Source organism: Trachurus japonicus, chromosome 3, assembly GCF_045865225.1.
Source record: "Trachurus japonicus isolate A0001 chromosome 3, Traja_1.0".
NCBI classification, from domain to species: Eukaryota; Metazoa; Chordata; class Actinopteri; order Carangiformes; family Carangidae; genus Trachurus; species Trachurus japonicus.
The window spans coordinates 11,497,561-11,520,695 of record NC_140909.1 but is presented as its reverse complement, the minus strand read 5'-3'; the positions used below and the strand labels follow the sequence as shown (position 1 = coordinate 11,520,695).

The window sequence follows — 23,135 nt, the reverse complement described above, 5'->3', positions numbered from 1 at the left end:
TGAGAGATTGTTAGAAAATGCAAGAGAATAGTCATAGACACTATGTAAACATTTCAGGTAGTTTTGACCATTTAAGTTTTCACTGTGGAGCATTGTAATTAGACCAAACAAACCTGCTCTATTAAATGTTTGCGATTTTGCTTTTTAATTTTTGAAGGGCATTCAGCATTTGCACATGGCTAATACCGGCTTTTTAATTTATAGTTTGGCAGGTTTGTTGGGTCTTTCCTAGAGTTTGGCCATATGACACTCATCTCAGCTGTATGATAATCAGCCTGGGCTAATTGTCACAGTTTTACTAAGATCATTTATTGTTTCCTTCAATCATACCTGACTGTCAATAGAAAATCTATATACAGTACTGCATGTTATGCTGTGGCTGTTCCGCACCCTAACACATGAGCCCCACCTCTGTCTGTTGAGTTTGGCCATACCTCTTGTTCTTTATCTGAATAATGTCCTCCCATAGTCTAACATCATCGTAGCCAGAAGAGGCTCAACAGAATAAGCAGCCAAGTGTTTTAGTGGTCCTTAAGCAATGGATGCTTGGCTACTCTGGCCTTTGCCCTACTGTGATCACAATTACAATGGTATTAAGAATGTATTTTGACATGAACGCATTTAGAATGGATGTAAATTGTTTGAGAAGCAGAATGTACCATTTGCGGCAGATTTCCAAAAGACATTCTCTCAACTTGACTGTATACTGTATGTTTTTACAGCTTTTTCTTTTAGTATAAAGTTGTCATGTTGTGCATTTTGTGACTGCTACTTTGTTACTGTTTCAGTTGTGCCTTTTACGTAAAATGTCAAAATTGCAATGTGACCAAGAAACTCAATACTTACCAATGCTTTTAAAGAAAATAGAAACACCCTTGGTGCACACACCACTCATCCTTGCATGGCATGTTATCTAATGTCACTCACAAAATCTTTGGCTGGACTTCAAAGCTGAAATACGGTAAAATTATATTTCAGTACCTAATATTGCACTTATAGTCACTACAGACCGTGTAGTTGGGCTAATTCAGTTAGCCCAAACCTCTTCCAGCCAAGGCTCTGAAGTTTTACACTCGTGCCCAGTATGTTGTGAAACTGCTAACACTTTTATGTCTGTCTGTCTATCAAACTTTATAATGCTCTGATTTCTACCCCACTGGCAGTGTCTTTTAATTAGATTATACTGGAGGAATAACCACAGTTCAGAATGCCAATTTGTGTCCCAGGCGCTGTAAAATTTGCTGTTACACTGCCGCCAAACAGAGCAGGTGAGAGCAGACAAGGTCCTTAGGCAAAGAGCAGCCGACTGCTCTGTAAGAACTTCTCTCTCTCCCTTTCTTTTTACCTCTCTCTTCCCTCTTTGCAGCCAGACATTAGAGGCATGAGAGGATAAATAAAAATGATATTCAAGAGTCCAACAATCAAAGTAAAATGCAGAAGTTTTGGTACAGATATCTCCAGGGAAGAATTTTCTATACTATAAAGAACGGTGATGTTGGCAAGCAGGCGCATGTGTAGTGTACGGGCTGTATATTGAAACTGACAGTGTGTTAGTTCACTCAGTCATACTGATTTCAGACTGAGCAAGAGGTCAAACATGTGTCTACAGCTGGACTCCAAACCAAATGTTATGAACATTTATTTCACCCAGTAGTTTACCATTTGTGGACGTGCGCCACAAAATAATTTGAACATAGTATCATGAGAACCATGATGCATCTTTAGGATGCTTGCAGAAATCAGCCCTTTTTTTTAACTCTCTGTGTTAGAAATATATAATTTACATTGAAAATACTAACCCTGTGTTTAAAGAATATGGCCAATGAAAGCAGCAAAGTGAACAGCTGCAGGTAATTAGAGCTGGCCCAGGAATGGCCAGGGATTCAAAGTAAACATGGACGGTTTCCACAATCAACAACATTTACAAATGCAGAAGAAGGAAGCTACTGAATTTGTGAAGAATGTGCAGTGGGAATGGAAAGCATAGAAGCATGAAGCCAGCAGATGTTGAAAATTAAATACATGCGGCATGTGGCTAACAGGACTGTGGGCTTATTCTTCTGATGGCAGACCCTGGAGTTCCCGAGGGCTCGAGGACAGCTGTTCCAGGTTAATACTTACAGGTTTACATCCAGCCAGCCATAGCTAAGATTTTTTAAAAATGGATTTCCTTTAGGGGAAACTGACCTTAGTTTTGGTGCATATCTATGGCGGCCTGCTACTGTTGTTTGCGATAGTACTTGCATGAAGTCTGATTCCTTAAAATTGGTCAGGAGTTTGCAACACAGAACAGTTGTTGAATTTATTTAACGTTAAATGGCTGGATGAAACCAAACTCTTATAGAATCACAGTCCTGAGAGCTCAGATTGTTTCAAACATATCCCTGAAATACTGAAGTCTGTGGGTGCCAACTGTTTCTACTTTAAATTGCTGAAAAGACTTGAATTATGGATGATCAGCAGAAGGAACTTGATGCTCACATGTCTCTTTGTGCACCCAAGCTGATACGCACAAAGTTTTTGATGAATGGCACCACTAGGTAGATTCTTTCAACGCTGTGAGGTAAAACAAAAAAAAAACATGAGGTCAGCAATGAGGAAATTATCAAGCAGATACATTGTAACATTAAAAAAAAATTCATTTTTGTTGATCATGTATACATTAGATGGATCTTTGGCAAAAATGCTTTAGGTTTTGTGGTGAAAAGCGTTGCTGGCTTTACTTTGCCTTCATGGAAGAAATGCAGATTTTTGTTCTCGAATGTCTCAGAATGAGATATATTGTATTAATATTGTATTTATATTTGTAGCATTTAAGTGTTAGAGTAAAGACATTGGTAGGAAGAAAATCGCAGGGAGTTGCCCTGTGGAAGACATTGTGTACAGTCTGTCGCTGTGTGGCATCCCTTAACTAAATATTAGCACACTGGCTGGGCAGCCTGAGTGTGGTTCTTCCTTCACCGGCTTCCACTGGAACAACCGTACTCTGTTTATTCGAAATAGCTGCCTGAAATTTTACTGTCAGACTCTCTGCCTCTCTTGGCTCTTTGGCTGTTGCAACAAAAACATGTCAGTAATATTTAAAATAGTAGTGTCATAAATTATTTGCACTAATCTGTGTAGGTATTCACTCTGACTCATGAAGCAGTGGGTGATTCTAGGCTGGAGAGTGTAGGTTTTGTTTTTCAAAGCCAGGCACCGCTTCACAGAAATGAAGTTTTAACATTTGCTTTTTGTTTAGCTTCACAGCCTGCAGAAAGAAAATATGACTTTTTACTAGAAAAGAAAGCACTTCATTAGAAAAGACATTCAGCCTAGCATACGGTGCCCATTCATTTCACTGTTAATATTTCAAAAGGTCAGTAATGTGTATAGGTTATTCTTTCCACTAATGCTTCAGTTTTCATGTCCAAATAGTAGTTGACATATTCTTGGAACCATCAATGAAAATAACCTATGTATCAGCAGGGTGTGGTGTTTTTTTTCAGTTTAGAAAAAAGACTTGAGAATAAAGATATCATTACTAAAACCTTTTTCCAATTAATATGTGTTTTGTTTGAACTAGTTTTGTGTTTATCGTTTCCCTTGAGTGAAACTCTGTGTGTTAATATCCACTGGTCAGAGAAGAGCCTTTTTCTTTAAGATTAGAAACGTTTAGCATCGGATTACAGTGCTGTTGTAGAGAAACAGTACAGCATGGAGACTGCAAAAGTGGCTGTGAAGTTGCTGCCTTTACCTTTAAGCCTTCTCTTCTTCACATCTTAGTTTATGTGTACACTCCTGCATGTGGGAATCAGGGCAGTATGTCAACTTTACCCTCGCTGCTTCCCACCCAATTCACGTATCTCACCCCTCACACCTCTGCCCTGTCTGACCAGGTGCGTCTGCTCAGTCACCCCACTCACGACTGCAGGTTGGGTAGCTTATTATTACTAAATCGTTGCTGTCAGCTCCCATCAGGGCTTAAGATGAATGTTGCCAGCTGTTTCCCAGCTCTCATTATTTCTGTCTTTTTCTGACTGTGCCTTTGACTCTCTCTCTCTTTCTTTCTCTCGTTGTCAGATTTGCTCCTCGTCCATTGGCCTCACGGTGGTGGTGAAGCTCCTTCAGTGGTGAGTACAGTGCTTTACTGCATTCCCAGACTGTGGATACAGCAAACAACTTATTAAAAAATCCCTGAAGAAGTATTCAGAAAAAGCCCAGCACACTACAGTACAGATAAAAGGGGTGATTCTGTAGTGTCTCATTTTGTAGGGTTATATTGTAATTTTATTTAGCAGACATGACAAGATGTGTCAGATAAGATGGTACATATTCACTGCAACTGCTCCGCTGCGTATTCAGAGAGAAGGAGATATACATTATGTATCTCATGTTAAATCATTTTTAAATGTAGTGGTACTAGAGTTGGGGCGAATGGTCAGATCTCCACTTAAAGGAGTGATGTTTTCTTGTGGCCAGGGGCACATTGGACAGAGTTGAGGCCCTCCTCCTCCCTGGAGGTGGGCTTGGATCATTAGTTTTAGTTTTTGAAGTGTTTGGCCTTTTGATGTTTCTATGTTCTCTTTAGGCAGCCTGGCCTGAAGGATATTTAATATCACTCCTACAAATTTCCAGTTAGGAATAATTTGAACTGAGCATCTGTCAAAGAAACTGCCATTTAAATACATTGGTCATGGTTAAAGAGGCATAAAATGAGGCAAGATTAGACAGAGCACCTTTCTCTGACGGCTGGCTCTGGTCGAGTCGGGGCCAACCTGGGGCATGGGGACCAAGCAAAACTGCTCCTGCTTTCAATTCATTAAGTGCAACAATCTAACACCGCTGGGATCCAAACTCTCCCCTGGCTGCCCTTCTCATGACCAGCCAAGCTTGCTTCTCCTGCGACTGTGGCATTGTGGGGATTGTCTTAGGGTCTCAGTTACTTGATATTTTATTTATGAGTGTTCAGGGGAGTTGGGACTAGATAATATTTCTCTCTGTCTCTGATGCTCTGAGCAACAAGGGACTGGTGTATCCCTTGTGTCTTCACTTCAAACATTCCTCTTGTGTTTCCACTAGGGTGTGCAGGAGGACCTTCATCAGCGTATGCAATCTTAGATTATGTCTTATCACCAAGAGAATCATGAAAGAGCATGCATTACATCTTATGAAAGAAACTGTCTGTACCTAAAGCAATTGACTGGGTCTGTCTCAAAAATGTTCAGCTTTTCTTTTCTCTGTCAAGTAAAACAAAGGCACAGTCACTCTCTGAACCACAGAAAGATACATTAAAAGACTGAGAGACTGGAGACCAATTAATTGATGTTAATGAACTTCCTCTTCAGACAAGGTATGTGTAGGGGTGTTGAGGTACTATTTTGTGGAGAAAAATTAGCATTGCAAATTTAAGTTTTTTGTTTTAGGCTACAGGAAGTACTGAAGAACATATTTTTTTAGGAATAATTGAAAAGTGCCGTCTCCATATACTTCAGTATATCATTTCAACATACAGTATAGTAACAAGGGGGAGTTGGTTATGTTGCTGAACATAGTCAAACAGTCTTCCCTATAGCCCCTGCCTGATATAACCCTTCCGTCACTCTTGGGTCATTGTGTCTAAGAGCGAGGAAGGTTTGCGTGAGCAGAACACCTCAGACATTATCTTTAGGGGGAAATAAACAACATATTAGTTCCACATTGCATTCAATTGGAACAGACACAAGAGAGGGAAGAGGAGTGGTTAGGGGTAGTTCACTGTCGGAGGAAAGTTTGGTGTTGGCAGGACGACAAATTTTAGGACGTGCTCAAGCTCTGTCCTTCCCCTCTGTCTTTGTCTTACACAGAACATATTTATCGTCATTTGTTTAAACTACAAGATCTGCCTAATGTGTTTTGATGTGGCACAAGCATTTGAGCTCCTGCGATTGTCTTCTTAAAGAGGAATCAATATGACCTCAGTGAGTGACACCTTGCACCTGAATACAAATACAAGCCTTCCCGTTTGCGCTGCATTGGATATGCAGATGATCCCACTCTACTGTCACAACCTACCACAGCATTGTACAACTTCAGATTCTCTTCAGGATTTCTAAGTCTTTTTCCTCCTACTTGACATGGTTGCCCTTATTCTATCATGAATAGCACCGATGCAATTAACCCTAAGAATGTTCATTAAAAAATTAGGTAAGCCCTAAGTGTTAATTGTCTAAAAATAGTTATCTCTGGTAAATAGATCACCTAAGGTCTGAACTAATCACTAATGAGTACTGCCTTCAAATTCTAATCTACTTTTTTTTTTCTTATTGGTATTACTTTGGCAGAGTACTGTCTGATATCGAGTACAGATCTGGTGTCAGTGCTTTCCTTTCTCTGTCACCCTGTCTGCTCACTGAGTGGTAGGTAGGAGTCTAAAGGAGCTATTTATAAGTTTTGCTATTACTACAGAGCTTCAGCCTGTCTCCTTACTTTCCTGTAGTGACCAATCATACCCTCCAATCTACTCTTAAGATGTAGTGCTGCTCAGACAACAACAAAAAAACATGTTTAGCTGCAGAGAAAATGTACAAACGGCCCCTTTTTGAGAACCCCATTCTACAGTTTTGGTGGTATATGGTGATATTTGTGTTCTACAAGTTCACAAACTGTTGTTTGCGGACTTCTTGGCACAAGCAAGATGAAGTACCTTGTATTGTGTTTACACTTAAGTAAAGCTTGTCATTTGGGTCAAGCAAAACGTAACTGTGAAGAATAAGGGAATTGTCAGTGTGTTTGATGTGGAAGGGACCATGCTGCCACTGCACACTTTCAAGTGTGATTGGGTGTTAAATAACTAGATAACAGGGAGTAGTTAATCGGTGTGAAGTTGTAACTTTATCCTCTCTACCTTGGCTTGTCCTGGTGGTGGGAGGAGACGGTGTTGGAGGTGAATGCGCTGTAAGTGTGGAACTGCTGTGGAATAGGCTGTCAGGGTTCATTAGCCCAAGCCATCTCTATCTCAGGAGGAATGTGGCCAGTGGTTTAAAACCAATTTCCATTACCTGCCTTCATTTTATTAACTTCCGTACCATTACCAGGGAGCTTCCCTTTGACGTTTGTTCCCACTCACTGTCTTGTACTTCTAAAAGATCCCTCCGGGAGCAAGGTTGTGAATCCTCACTTATCCTGTACTGTGTGTTCCCTTTAATCGCCAAGCGCAGTGCCTCAGCCTTCTTCAGCCCTGTGCAAAAGTGTGCGGTGTGTGTCAATCTCAGATTTCAGATCTGAGGACCCTTGCATAAACCTCTGTGGCACCACCACTTAGAACAAGAGCTGACACAAGTACCCAGTCTATAGTTTACTCCCTGTCCCTGCTGATCTATGATCAGCTGTACAGAGAGATTCTGTGGTAACGCGAAAGATCCTCTTCAAAGTTCAAACATGGTCTGTCAGCTTGGTTTGAGTTGTCAGAAGCTGCTAAAATTTGTGTCAGACATATATTGTGTTGGGGTAATCCTGTGGGGGCCTGGGATGTGTGGTAAATAGTAACTATGATATCTATCTATTCCATGACCCCAGTCCACCATTGCTGATTAGATCTGCTGGGAGCATTTGTCCATGAATAAGATGGGCTGTTCTTGCAGTGTAAAAGAGGAGTATGAAGCTTGTGCGACGCCCCTCTTCGTGACTGCCACTTGGGAGCACAGGGAAATGGAAGAGGAGGTGAAAGGCCAGGTGTCTGCCACAGAATTTAATTAGAAAGACTGGATGCTTTGTCCTTTGTAAAGTTGCTTCAGGCATTGTTTAATTGCCCCATTCCCCATTTCTTCCAACAATCCCCTCTCTAAAGTTGATTAGTATTCCTCATGTTCAAGCATTTTAATGTTGATTTCAAGTATATTCCACTGTACTCTGCTTAAATCCATTGTTTTAATGCAATGCCAAATTGCATTACAATCTAAATGTATATTGAAATTCTGGCCCATCACAACAGTTCAGCTCGAAACAATTTAAAATGTTGCAGTTGAGGCCACTCTATAGCTACCTGATGAGATCAGTAATTGACCGTGCTGATTAACTTGGCAGCTATTAAATAGCTCCCAGATGATGCTTCAGAGAGTAACGAGATAGATTAAGATATGGAGAACAGAAGAAAGAATATTGACTTAAGAGACAGTGTGAAAACTATTTAATCTTTTTGGGGATTTTCTCTCTTCTTTGAAATAGTTGGAATTAACAGTGTGTGCAAAGGGGGACAGTTTGTCATTGTACATGAACCAAGTTACACCAGGGTCCTGCCTTTTTGCACTTAAGCATTTCTTATTGGTGTTCAGGGGAAGAATAGAAACTGTGTTAAAGAAAGCAACCTTCAAAGAGAAATTGGAGAGGAAGTTTGGCATCAGAAACATACCAGTCAACTTCACAAAAATCCATTTGATAATTCTGTTTTTCCCGAAAGACTAAAAAAATCCAGATCAAGCATAAGCTGAGACATTACTTCTTGACTGGTTGTTTATTAACTGACAGTTCTGAGCAAGTGACTTAATAAGAGGAATTTCGAGGTCAATCATGGATCGATTTAACATTTAATGAAATCCACCAGGGAGATTTGATTTTTAAAGTTTTTATAAATCAGAGTATGTAATAGGCAATTAACTGTTAAATTTTCATGATTCATACGATGGTATTACCAAATATGTTAATAATGTAAGAAGGCTTTTAAGACAAAGCAAATTGCTTTTTTTAGGGTCTTTCTTCCCCACTCACCAGCCTTGAGCTTTATCAGCAGTGTTTAGCCCAGTTACCAGCATTTAAGAAGTGAAAGCTGAGATTAACCCCTAGAATAACATTGACCATCATTCATTAAAACTGTAATCATGCGTAAAATGAGATTGATAGAAATTTTTCTAAAAGGCTGGAAAAAAGGGAATAGCAGAAGGAATTATATGTCCTGATGCAGGATTTAATGGACAGAAAGTTAATTCAGCTGCGTTCAAAATATGGTAAGGCGGAAAATCCTCCTGGGCAAATTATAGACCTCTCCACCATCATCACAGCATTTCTAACTGGAGACAGAGGTTATGCCCCTTCTCGCACACCCATACCTGTACTGCAAACTGCATACACACATACACCAACACATATTCTGCTCTGGAATATAATATCTGGTTTATCTAGTTGCTGGGAATAGTTAAATCCTTCATGGGGGAAGCACTCTGTTGGTAGGATTACCTCAGTATTCGCCCACCATTCCTCTTCTTATTATCACATTTTTTTCTCAACCGGCGAGTTTAAGGCCAGTGTTTTAATGTTCAGCTCTATTCAATCCCTAGCTTTTACACTGGATATAATATTTATTTTGGTTAATCACTTAAGTATCGCAGAGAGCTCAGTATCTTCAGTAGTCAGTAACAGGATTACGTGTATGGGTCAAAGTCAGGGCACAAACATACTTTTTTGATATGATACATTATAAAGTTTCCAAAGTAAGATTTAAACTATAAAACACCCTTGACTGCCAGAAGTCTGTCAATTTCACCACTCCTGCTGGGATAAATTTTGAATACATTCTAATGAATCTAATGGAAATTTACTTTTCCTTTTTTCTTCCGTTTTATAGTGTAACGTATAACTTAATTAATATGTTTGAAGAGACACAACAACAAGATACATATGGTATAACATCTTTCCTGTGCCTATTTTCCTCTTCTTGCTTGTATTTTTTTTTCATTCGCTCTTTCCACAGCTATATGCAGTCCCCCCCTGCATAGTTCACTTAAGAGTAGACTCTGTACCTGCTGTTTTAAAGGTTCATTTTGAACTTACAACCAAGGCTGACACCTGAGGAACCCTGCCTTTGATTGATTGTTGAGACCATTGATCTAATTTTGAAACCTTTGAATTTCTCCACTGCATCCTTCCTTTTTTTTGTATGAAGTGGAATAAACCTAATTTCCGTGCGCCTCATGCGGGGCTTCACTCTCCAAGGTGGGAAAACAGAGTGAATAAATAAATAAAGAAACCCAAGAAACAGGTCTTTCACAGCGGCACAGAGATTTTTATAGACTGGATCAATTAAATTTGTCTTATTTGGAACGATGGGGCTCCGTAACTCAATAAGAGGTAATGTGGTTGAAAATGCCTCTCACTGTGCAGCCATTAGGTGAGAGAATGTTACCATGGGAGTATTAACATGCAGGGATTACAGAGGCATAAGATGGGTCTGGGCCAATTAAAATCAAGAGCAGCAGAGAAAACGAAGATGTGGGTGGCTGTCCTGGGCTACTGAGTCCTGCTGCGAGGGCAAGGGTGGGGGAGAGAGAGAGTGAGGACATCACAGCCAGGTCTTGATGGAAACCAGTAGTGAAGGAGGAGAGACGGTGGTGTTTGATATTACCATAGCAGAGCAACAACCCACACAGAGCCCTCAGTGTTGTTCCAATAACATGTGCAGAGTTATATGAGTCACACTGTAGAAATGGATTTCAGATGAAGATGCAAGTTTATAAACTAATTATAATGTAGATAATTTATCATTAATAATATGAAGCAGCTATAGTGTCACCAACATTTCCAGAATGGTGAAGGAGGAATGCAGAATAAACCTGCATCTGTGCATATGTTGAAACTTAAAAGTGATATTCTTACTGCAGAATATATTCAGGTTCTGTATAATCTACATCAAACACAGCAGAGTTGAAATTTGGCATAATACAATAATTAAAGCTGCAAATTTGCTGGTTCAAGACTCTTGCGTCAGGATTCGTAGCTTATCCTGGTCTTACATTACTGTAAATGTTGAGGTTTTTGACAGTCGGTACTGTAGGGCCAAATAAGACAAACGATGATGTCAGCTTGGATGCTGTGATGGACATATTTCACAGTTTTTAAATGCTTTATAGACGGGATAAATCGGTAATGAAAATTATTGTGAGTTGTGGCTCAGTTACCAATACTTAAAGATCACATTTGTTGTGTGATGTTTGTTGTGTTAGAAAAGAGGCACTGCAACTGGAGTTGAGGTTCAGGTTGTTGTAAAACAAGTGTAACTGCACCAAATTAAGTGAACTCATTAAGTGACTCATTTATTTTTTCAAAAATCAACACATCTGAGTCAGTTAACAAGACATTTTGTTGATAGGTACAGTACATGCAGTGTTATTGTACTGGTAACATTACTCTCCTACAATAACGCTCTAAAAAATCTTGACAAAATATAAAATTACCATTCTGTTGTGTGTTTGAGGAGCTGAGTGATTGTTCTCTGGCGTCTCTGGGGTCTGACTCTGTATTTACCACTAAGTGTCACCAACTTACAACAGACTACAATCCGTTACCTTTTGCTTTTCATTCAAAGTCACTTTTTCCCCCTGTTTTTCTCCCACATAAATACACATCAGTGTCTTGCTCAAAGACACTTGGAAGTGTGGATGATTAATGGACGATGTGCTCTACCACCTGGGCTTCAGCTGCCCTCTTAAAATACAGTGCTTCTGCCTCCGCCCGTATGCGCCCCATTTACATGAGCTGGTGTGTGCACTTGTTTGCATGTGACTGCCTCTTTCTCTTCCATTTGGCAGAATGTGTGATGCTCTGAATTTCTAATATATTTTACTGATTGGCTTCCAGGCAGTTACATTCTCAATGAACAGCAGGTGTGTTATATGCATACCAACGTACATGTATGTGGTGATGAACTGTCTAAGGTTCAGCATGAAGACTGACACAGATGTTGTGCATTAAATCATATTCTGGCGGGATATGCATGTTTCAAACATACCTAGCATATGGATCAAGAGCCAGGGGGTTTGCTACTCCACTGCAGAGTTTAGAGAAGTTTATATGATTATAAAAGACCTGTTCATAGTCACGATTGACTAAACTTTTTACCTCCACGTTTCAGGGCTTCAGGGCAATCAAGTTTGATACCCAAGAGATGGAAGGTACATCTTTAAGTTGTTTTTTCCTTATTATGATTGTGTAATATATCAGCCATTAGACAAACTATGCATGTAGTTGCTTTATACAGTTTTATGAAGTGGCACTTTCTTCTTCCAGTGTTTTAATTTTCCTAAGTAGGTTCAAAAAATTCTTTTGCGAAACACTTAAAAATTTAGGCTTTTTTGCATGTCTTTTGAATTTCCTCCTCTAAGTGGTCTATTCTCCAAGAGACAGTCATTCTTTGTGTGTGTCTGTGTCTGTGTGTGTGTGTGTGTGTGTGAGTGTGTGAGTGAAGCACTTCCCTATCAGTGAACTCAGATGTGTCACTTGCTATGTTGGAGAAGGATGGAAACACAGAGTGCCTCAGGACATTGTAACAAAGTCCCTTGTGCCACCAGCCCCCCCGACACAATTACCCACTCATGTCTAATTGGCATTTGAGGCTTCTCTGCTTGATCGACCATGGCCACATCAGCATGAAGTGGCAGGGCAGCGCTTGCCAAGCTGTGACTTAACTGGTATCACGCTTTGTTACTCCTCTAGCTGCTTACATAATTTGCTGATGTAAATTTACTCTGCCTAATTAACATCGTCAGCCTCTCATTTAATCTGAGCAGACATGGGATGCATCCGGTTGCTGGTGCTACTGTCCGTTTAGCTGATTTCAGAATGTCAGCGCGGAGGCCTGTCTGTGGTGCCGGAGTCTATGCGACTTGGTTGAACAAATCCATTACTCAGTACATACACAACTTAGTCATGGCATGTGGAGCTGAAAGGAAGGGATGGACATGAAACTAACTTTCCAGAACTGTCCTGAATTAAAAAATTAAGTTCATCTCAGTTGTTGGTTGATTGAAACTGAGCACTTAGCTTGAGAACCGTTGAGACATTGCTGCATGGACACAAATCTGACTGACAGGCCTCGCTGTAGTGAAGAGCTTCCTGATATTTAGGGTGACTGCGCTACACACAAATAATCATACTCTCAATTAGAGTCCCTTTCTCTTCTCTGTGGTCTCTGCAGAACTTAATGGCCTGTCCACAGAACTGTCTCTGCCTGCAAAGTCATCATTATCCAAATAGATCTCCTGTGTTAATAAATGACAAGCGTCTGGAGTATTGATTTGTTAACCTTCAAAGTGGCGCCATGATCCAATGCAGACAGTAGAATTATATGACTTTAAGAAATGGAGGGGAGTTTTCTCTGAGAGTGCGGTTTGCGTTAGAGTATGTGAGTTTGTGTTTGTGCACATTTAAGGATTGATCCTAAACTCTGAGTTGCAATTCTGAACCGCTTTTACAGGTCCTTCAAATCTAGTCAGGGCAGAGACATCAACCTCTTCCAACAACAGCAGTAGTTTTTGTACTTCTGAGGTGGATGCCCAATGTTTGTGTTGGAGAAAGAGTGCTTGATGCTGAGACAAGGGCTGCAACCAAGCCACCCACTCATTCAGCCAGTAAGGATATTAGATCGGACTGGTGGTTTGTGATGGTGGCAGGGTCACTGAGCATCTCATTCACGTCCCCCCCTCATCACCCAGCTCCCTCCCATTGCTGCTCACCCATTCTGCCGCACTGCAGGGTAATCAGGACAGTGACACTTCATGAGGGAGGGGACGACAAAAGGATTTACGCACAAAGCTTGGCAGAGAAATATATCTCATTTGCCTCCAGAGTTTGAACCTGAGTGCATAATAACAAAAGTTTAAGAGAAATAAGTTTGAGTACATTTGGTGTTGCCTAATTGTTTACATTCATTTACCCCAGATGATTTATGCATTGACACACAAATTAAATTACATGTAATAAACGTTACTGAGATATACCTTGGCTTTTAATTTAATCTTTCCAAATAATGCCCACTTTTACAAGTTTTTTTTTTTTACTGTCACAGACAAAAATAGTGAGAAGTGCTCTATGGCCTTTTGTGCTCATACCAATTCAGTGATAGAAATACCTTTACTGCATCACAACCAAACTCAGCCCCAAAGATAGGAAAAATAAGTTTAACTCTGACACAGCAAGGAGGAGTTGTGTGTTTTTTGTCCCTCTCTCCAAGTTGTGTGCTTTTCGCTAAGCAGAATGGTTAAGAATAAATGTTAATAAAGGTTAAGAATATGTGTTGGAATGTCGGCGGCAATCTGGGAGAGTGAGTATAAAATTAGAGGTGAAAGTATTAAAATATTGATAACACCTCTCTGTGTCCATTGCTAGCCCATATTTTATTCATTCTACCTTGAAGGTAGCATGCAAGATGACCCCTTTTCATTCAGGCCCTCTACCTGCTAACTCCTGCTTTCATAAGTTGTGATTCCCTGTGCTTCCACTGACATTCTGCTCTAGTTCAGCCACTGTGAAGATGTTTTATTTATTTATTTTATTTGTGCATTTCTTTTGTCTTGTATAGTCTACTGCTGTCCAGATAGTCAGAGCCTATACCCATTGTTTCTGTGACAATGCTCCATTTATGAGAACAACAACATTATTTTATTAATATTGGCCCAGTTAATGCACTTTCTAGAAACAGTATTTTGAATTTGTTTTAAAGCTGACATCACTTTACAAAAAGAGAAACAGTGTGTTGCAGGTGTGTCAGTGTCAGACATCTGTCAGAGATGGCCTGGACTATAAAAGTGTTTTTTTTTTTACCCCATGTCATTGCACCACACTTTATTTTCATTTAGAATAAATATTTGTACATGCATTGTACACCAACATGGTAGTAGGATGCTGGTTCTTTCAGTACAGAATTAATACGTTTGATCTTTGTTTTCCAGATATTTGACTGGTTTTTAAATCGTATTCAGTATATAAACACTGTTTTTAACAGTGTCATATGTCATACTCAAATTAGTATCAGCTGAGTTTGGTTCCTTTTTAATGTTTAATCCACAACAGTATATCAAGGACATATGTTGACTTATCCATACACATAGAATTATTTCAGATTTCCAGCAACTCTCCCAAATGATTTATATTTCATAGGGGGCATATTTGCCAGTGCTTCTTTGAAGATCTGTGCAGAGCTTCTGCTCAGACTTTGGTCAGTAATAAACAGGAATTCCCCTGAGGGTAAGGCTCATAGGTGCTGTTTATGTTGACCAATGGAACCACAGTCTGGAAACCAGAGGAGTAGTGCTGTTGGGATTGAAGCAGGTGGGTTCTGGGCTTCAAAGACCAAAGATAATCTGCCGAAAAAATCTAAAGCCAGGCTCTGAAATGTGCTGAACATCTACGAGCTTCTGCTCGCAAAGACACAGGCTCATCATGTGGTTCGAGCCAGCCCAGGAATGCTTTGATGCCGCTGATCCCCTAACTTTTGTTAGTTTATTTGACTGAGTTTTTATGTATAATATGTATTCCAAATGCTAGCTCCTCTTTAAAGAACTTAAAGGAAATCCTGAAGAAATAACTTTGGAGTTGAGAGCTTGTGCTAAAGCATCAGTTGATTCAAAGGCTCAGCAGCAAAGTCTTCCATAACACAGAGGGAAAAGTGCCAGGTCAATCGCTGGATAAATTGCAGAAAAAAATGGTACCACATAAGAACAGGAGATTTATTTATCAGGCTTATATCGTTTTAATTTTCTGAGCAGAATGATAATGATAAATATTGATCGTCTTATTTTGATACAGTTCAAATTATTTGATATCACTTTTTAAAGTTTTACTGTTTGCCAGCTGTGGTATTTTGGACAGTTGACACCAAAATGTAATACAAATATGAAATAGCCAATTAAACTAAGGTGTGAAAGTGATTTTAGGTTAAATGCAATACGAAACACAACATATGTTTTTTTTTTCAGTGAAATGAGTAATGTATGTACAGTACAGTTTTTAATAGTGATCACAGTCCTCAATTTTGCACGTTTGACTAGGTGTATTTTAGGAGATTTTATTTGCAGTACCATTTATGATTCTTGGCAAATGGTGTTCACTTAGGGTGACTTCCAGAGAAAGTTGAAATTAACCAGTACATTTAACTCTCATTTGGACTGTCGGTCATTTCATCATGTTTTCAGTGTAAAGGTGACTGATATTAATCCCTAGGCACGCACAAAAAGTTGAGTCTTATAGGGTCATCCTGTTCTTTCCAGTAGCCATTTTTAACCTTCTCCCTTTTTTCCAGCATTAAGATGAACATGTGCTATATTTCTGAAGCCTATTTCAATCAAAGCTGCGCACATCCAATTTTATCACCTACAAGGTGAAGATTCAGAGCAGGCCTGAAAATATGGAGGTACATTTATTCCAGTATATTCATATCTATCTGGAGTCCCAGCAGTATTAAATGGCGCAGCAAATTTGGTTTTCTGACTGAACATTTTGAATTTGGGCCAGCTGTGACCCCTTAAATTTGTATAAAATCCCTTTTTTTCATATGCATGCTGATAAATGAAGCTGCTAATATATCTTTGCTGGGGAAATGCAAGCAGGGGAGAGCACAGGTTTCATAGTTCTTATGTCAAGGTGGTTTCAGATGGAAATTGCTCTCCTGACATGACTATGAGGGCAGAATTGATCTTAGTAAGACTGAACCAGGGGATAGAGGAAAGAGGTTGATTATGTTTTTCTCCTGCTCTTCAGCAGCATTAGGCCTACCTCTTAACCACTGCATCTGCTGCATGTGTATACTTCTTGTCCTGTACAGTCAGTTACGCCCCTTGACTGTCAGAATCACAGGCTTTTCTTTTTTAAGAGGGCTATCTTAAGTGGTCTTCAAATGAAAACAGGAAAAACATGAAATAGATGGATGGTAATGAATGAAATGGCCTCCTAGTCTCCATCTTAGTTTATAAAACAGGTTTTTGTGGAGAGTGATTGTGTTCTCTTTGCCTGCAGAGGGGGATGTTGCCCTGGACATGAGCTCATGTCCTGTGTTTTAGGCAGCGGTACGCTCACTACCTGCACTGTTGTTTCCCCACATTAATGTTATTGTATGCAGGTCTGAAGCATTTCATTATATTATGAAAACCAGTGTATCTTGCTGGTTTCATGCCGTTTCCCTCTACATTGCTCTCCCTCTGTGTTTGCAGTCTGCAGCATACTAACATGCTCTGTTCTCTGTCTTTGTTCACTTAATTGTATTGTTCTTGATACAGTACATACAAGCTCTGCACATAGAAACCGGGCTCTGCACCCATGCAGATAGGCAAATTATATTTACCAGAACATTAAACTGAGCTTTTAAGAAAAAAGAATGATTTAACAAATTTCATTAGGTAGAAAATGAGCAGGTAAAAAGCCACTTAGCAGAGTACTGTACGAAACCAGTCCATAAATATGAGAAATAGTTGAGGTTGAAGAATAGGTTACGGAGGTGGGAGATGAGATAGTGGTGGTTCAGATGGCCCCCCTCCTGCGCTGGCCGTCAGAAGGAACGAAGTAGCCATTTTGTGGCGAGTGCGGTGGTGCGGTAGAGATGAGATGGTTAACACCCTTCTGCAGTATAGCCACCCTCCTCTCTCTCCCTCAAATGTTCTCTCTCTCCCTCTTTCTTTCCCTCGCTCGTTCGCTCAGTCGACTATGAAGACACTTCATCTTCCCTGACAGTATGACCGCTGCTGCATGTTCTGATGCGTTCAGCATACCTTCATTGCATCATAAATAAATCAGAGAAATGACTTTTTCTTTCTCTTTCTCTCACATGTTCCTTTATCTCACCCTCTTCTGCGCCTGTTATCTTCAGCAGTCGCTGGAAAAGGGGAAATGGTGTGCTGGTGGATTTCCTGTGTGCTCTGGCTCTTCCACTGTTCTTACTGCATGTGCAGGATCATCACCCTCCAATCCCCTTTTACATTATCGCACAGGAAAGAAATTATTTTTGCTCCATAATGATATTCAGTTCTTGTTATGACATTATCTGCCTTAATTTTAATTTAAATGTCATGGATGTGAGGGATTTTCTTAATTAATGTGCACACGGGATGCAAAATACAAAGTTGTATAATAGAAACCACGTATTGTCATTTTTCCATTTTTGAAAGGGGCTTTGGGGGGTGCATTGTGACATAGGGGCTATACAAATAAACTTGACATGCTTTGTTATTTGTGCTAGAACCAAAAAAAAAACCACACACACCAACACACAAGCATGCATGTACATTTTATGGGGCTGCAGATTACATGAGCAGGGGAGGTAGTGATGGGTGGATGGAGGAGAAGGGGGATGTGGAGGAAGATTGTCAAGAACCCCCCCCCCCCCCACACACACACACAGACAGACAGACAGACACACACTCACACACACACTGACTCCCAGTTACCCAGTCCCTCCACCCCTTCCTGTAATCTCCACTCCTCCACGGGTAGTCTCAAACCTTGTGTACGTCCACCACCAACCAATTACCTGGCAACCCTGCCCTTATCCCCAGCACAGGCGTGATGCTGCTGCATGATGGGGTTTTTGTATATTGAATTCCATCTCCTGGTGAGATAAAGGGTGTAGGAACAGGGCTCTGCCGCTGTGCTAGATAAGTGTTTCTCACAAACCGTTCCTTGCTGCTTCTTCTGACACTGATTGTGGAGAAAAGAGACATTGGGGATGGCAGGGGGGAGAAGGCGTGGGGGTGGAGGGTTGTTGCAGCGAGATGGGACCCAATTTCAGTATGATTTTCCTCTTGTTTTTAATTTGTTATAAAGCAGCTCTCAGAGTTGGATCTAGCGCCTAAACGCTTTTCCTGTTTCATGTTTGCAAAGTCTACATGTCACTACTGAGATCAGTATTCAAATGGCAAGAGAATATTTTCTCTGGCATCTCTACTCCTCATTGTAGACTTACCAAACACCAGATATTACTCTGTGGATCGATAGTTTATCTTCATTTAGGATGGCTGTTCAATCTGCAGAGGTGACAGTTATGGGTTGAGCAGCTCTGTGGAGTATCAGCTTTTATTCAGCTTCATCCCTTCGCTCTCAGTCCTATTTGTAAGCTGTCCTGAGAAGTGTCCCTTGGTACCTATGGCCTGAGCCGGGCCCATCTATCTGTCTTTGTCTGGCCCACTGCAGGGAACCACACACTCATTGGTTGTCCTGGGGAACAATGTAAGTGATGGACCACCGTTCATACATCAAACCTGCAAGGCGTTTGACAGTGCAGGACAGAAACATTGAAAATAATGACCACAGCAATATGTATCAGAGGTTAAAAATAGAGCACCGCAGAGAAGTGCTGGCAAAGTTGAAGCTGAGAGCTCTTCTGTGTGACCCACCCAACCCCGGCCCTCCCACTGTTTTAGAGGTTAATGGAAGCTGCCTTGAGCGCACAAGAAAAGATGTTTCCAGTTAGCTAGAATGAGTGATATTCAACTACTTGGACACTAATATGCTCCAATTGAATTTCTCCCTTTGTCAGGAGGGAGTCTGTCCTGCTGTGGACCCTCCCTCACAGCTGTGCCCTTGCCTCTCGCTGCTCCACCAGCACTGAGCCAAGCCCCAAAGGTCAAGTGTGAGGGGTCAAGTTTAACCTGAAACCAGACAGAATGAGAGGGAGGGGCTGGGGTCACTTCTGTGCAGCATATTAGTCAGCATCCATGTGCATCTTTTTATTTGTCAGTGTCTGGCTGTATCTGTTGAGGATGTTTTTGTGAGTGTATATCACCACACCAGTCATCTGTGTCTATAGCAACACATTTGTAGTTAACCTTCCTATATGCAAGCAGAGTCTGACAATATTTGAAGTTTTGTGAGAAAATCTTTTGCAAAGTCTTGTTCACACGGTGGTGAGCAGTCTTCTAGTCTATGGAAATGTTTTATACCAACTACAGTGACCTACAGTTGCAGACATACAGACTGTAGAGATGTGCATACACATGGCCTGTGTACAAGGCTATGCTATTGCTTTCACATGTTATGAACTTGATGTACAATGTGTTTGTATTGCTCTTCTGTTTTAGTTTAGTAAATTGCTTGTGGATCTTGAATCTGTTCATGTACATAAACATCTGTATCCCTCTCTCACTTTCTTTCAAATGCACACACTCACAGCGTGAGTCAGCCCACACCTGGAACAGATAAAGGCTCTTTCATGTTTGCAGGGCTATCCTGAGGTCAGCGAGTGCTGGTGTTGAGAGCTAGTTTTACTAGGAGTGAGTGGAGCTGGAGAAGAAATGAAAAGAAACCATATATATCCAGGTGTTGCAGAGTTAAGGAAGTTTTATTAGTCTACAATTCCCTCCTTGATTCCTTCCAGCACCACAATAGAGATGCACCCCTGGCATCATACCTGGCCCATCTATTGCACAGTTATCTTTTGAGCAAGAAGATGGTTCCTATTGAAATATCAACAGTAGAGACATATAAATAAAAGCTGACGTTTTAGTCTTGTTTCAGGCATTTATGGGAGAATCTGTGCTTCACTGAGTATTAACTTTCACTTTATTAACCTCTATCCTCGAGGCTCTTGCCTGATAGTAACTCTGAATATACACACATATAAACACTCACAGAAGAACAACGAACAAAATATACATTTACTGTAGAATAGAAACCAGCACCGTAGCTCAAACAATAGCTAACACAACACACATTTGCAAGTTTTATTGCTTCACACTGTTATTTATATGTGCATTTTAGTGATTTTCTCCTCCCACATACTGCATGTTTGAATGTTTTCAGTAATTTTTGACGTAAGCCCATCTTCATAATGAGGCACAGAATTTTTCTTAAAAAGAAGTATAAAATGAAACGACTGTGGGAAAGTGGTGCTCTGCAGCACTTGTTTTAAATCCAGCCAGGACTTTGGTTGCATGTCATCCCCCTTTTTTCTTTTACAGTTACAGTGTTTCCTGTCACTCCACTACCAGCAGTCCAGTAAAGGAAAAATGCCGTATAAATAGTCTTTGAAAATGTCTCTTATAGAGCTGTTTCCCCTTGAATGTCAATGTTTTGTGCTTGGAGAAATCTCTGTTAAAGTGGTTGTGCGAGTGCATGCTTTAATGTATGTGATTGAAAGGACTGAATAGAGCTCCCCATGTCCAGTGTCTCACAATGGTCTGTGGGAGAGTGCGGGAGTGTTTGTGACACCCGTATCCCTGTAAAGTTTCCGGTGCAGGTGTAATTCCCTGTTAAACGCCCTGTAATTTACTGCCCTTTGGGAGCACACTGTCTCGGTGAGAAAATCAATAGGATGGTGGAGAGGGATTGGGCACGGTGTCTATGCTCAGCCACATTATGGCAGCAGTTAGGGTAATTCTTTAATGGCAGGCGATGAGGTTCAACCTATCTAACGCTCTATCTGAAGCAGATAAATGTTTTACAACACCATCGTTTAACCCATCCTACCCATTCCACCCTGCCCCCAAAGTCTCTGAAGGCCATGCCCAGGGACTGCTCCAAGAGCTGAGGTCTAGACTGTGGTGGTGATGGTAGTGTGTGAGTCTATTTATTTGTGTGTGTGGGGTTCACCCCCTCGTCTCCCTTGGTGTGCATTCCAACTCTTAATGCTCTGTAACCTTGTAAAGATAGCCCGAGGCGTTTTAGCATATAGCTGATCTTCAAAACCCCCCAGTTGTTTCAGAGGGAAGCCATGCGGAAAACATGCATTGAATCTTACAAGATACTGCATGTATAATGTAGCATAGGGCAGATCATATAGAGAACGGAATAATATAGTCTCATTTTGGTGCACCTCTATGCATGGAGAGTGGGCAATTTAACTGTAACACAATGAGATTGATAAGAATGATCAGAGAGGATGTCGACTAATGAGGAAGTGGTGAAATGGAAGAGGATAACTCCTGGAATCGATCAGAATATAGTGCAATTGCCTTGACTTTGTTTCTAATAAAAGCACGAGGGAAGCTTTTGTGTGAATGAGAGCATCACAGCGAGTGTGATGGTGAAGAAGTGGCTGAAGAGGGAGATCCCATGCAGATTTACAGCCCAGTCTGCATGACATGTCTCGGCTACAGCAGGGACACGCAATTCATTCTGCCAGAACTGAGCGGAGAGATCTCATTGTGCCTGCCTGGATTGGCACCAACAGCAATCACTTGTTTCTGATTTATTAGATAGCCAAGGAAATTAATTTTGTTCCAAAATGCATGGTCGGAAATTAGATGGTGAAATTGTGTGAAAGAATCAGTGATTGTTTTCCCCCCCTGCCATCCCCCCGGAGGTACTGATAACTGCTGATCTCTGTGACACCATTAATGAAAAACTTATTCAGATTCTGGAGGGAAAAAAAAAACCTATCTTTAGCGATGTTGTAATTAACTTGGCTATCTCTCCAACCCTTAACATGATTTGAACCACCCATTAACATTCCCCTAAAAAGCTGGTCGCTAACACTCAGGTCATGGCTGTCTATGGACCTTAGGAAGTTCTGTACTGCCTTCTACTTCCTGCTCACATGTCTGGAGATCCGGTCCTTTAGAGTAGAGGAAAAGTGATTTGTACTGATGGATCAGCCGTCTTCAGTGGTTTTATAATTCATGCTGTCTAATTCTGTGTAACTAAAATACTCCAAAAATAAAAACAGACATTCTTTTTGGACATTGTGGTTGATGTTATCAGTGTGCAGCAGTATAAAACAATGTTGATGGTTTTATTGTAAGTAATACGGGGGATACACAGGATAGCCCATTTGATCGTTCCTCTGCATTGTGTTTTAGTAATAGTTTCACATTATTTGCCATTGTGGTCACGCTTAATCATTACCATGTCCATGGATGATCACATTCATTATCTGCTCAAGTGTGTCTCAGCTAATGGCTAATGCAAACTCACTGTGAGACGATTGACTGTGGAGAATACTTGTCTCACATTTTCACCCTGTCACGTTTTTTATTTGACCATGAATAAGTATGATTGCCAAGGCTGCAAACGGAGCCATCTTTACACTGAAGTAGTTTCTGACGATTCTGTCAGTGTGTAGTTCTTTCAGCAGTGTAGTATGTTGAATATCAGGTTGCATATTCAACATCATGGCCTTTTTACTACTTCAAATGATTTGATTAATTTTGACCATAGTATGAGTATATATTGTATCTGTCTGCTTGTTCAGCCTTTATAATGAGTTTTTGTTGCCCTGCCCCTAAGAGGTTGGAAGTATATTTTCTCTACTCATTTGTCCTAGGCAGTGAAAATGGAAAACAAATGCTCCACAACTATCAGCAAGACAAACATGCCAATATATTTACTTTGTTACCTGTCGACTTAAGTACTCGGGAAGATCAGGCTTTTTTTATTTTGACCATTTATCCATGAATACTGTGACACAAACATTAAACATACAACAC

General features: G+C 40.6%; 1 protein-coding gene across 3 annotated transcripts in view; it reads left to right on the top strand.

Moving 5' to 3' along the window:
• zfhx3b (zinc finger homeobox 3b) overlaps positions 1–23,135 on the top strand; it is a 327,377-nt gene that overhangs the window by 4,927 nt on the left and 299,315 nt on the right. For all 3 annotated transcript variants that reach the window (XM_085761295.1, XM_085761312.1, XM_085761304.1), the window contains exon 2: positions 4,063–4,112. The gene's annotated coding sequence lies outside the window, so the exon portion shown is untranslated. The remainder of the gene's footprint in view (positions 1–4,062; positions 4,113–23,135) is intronic.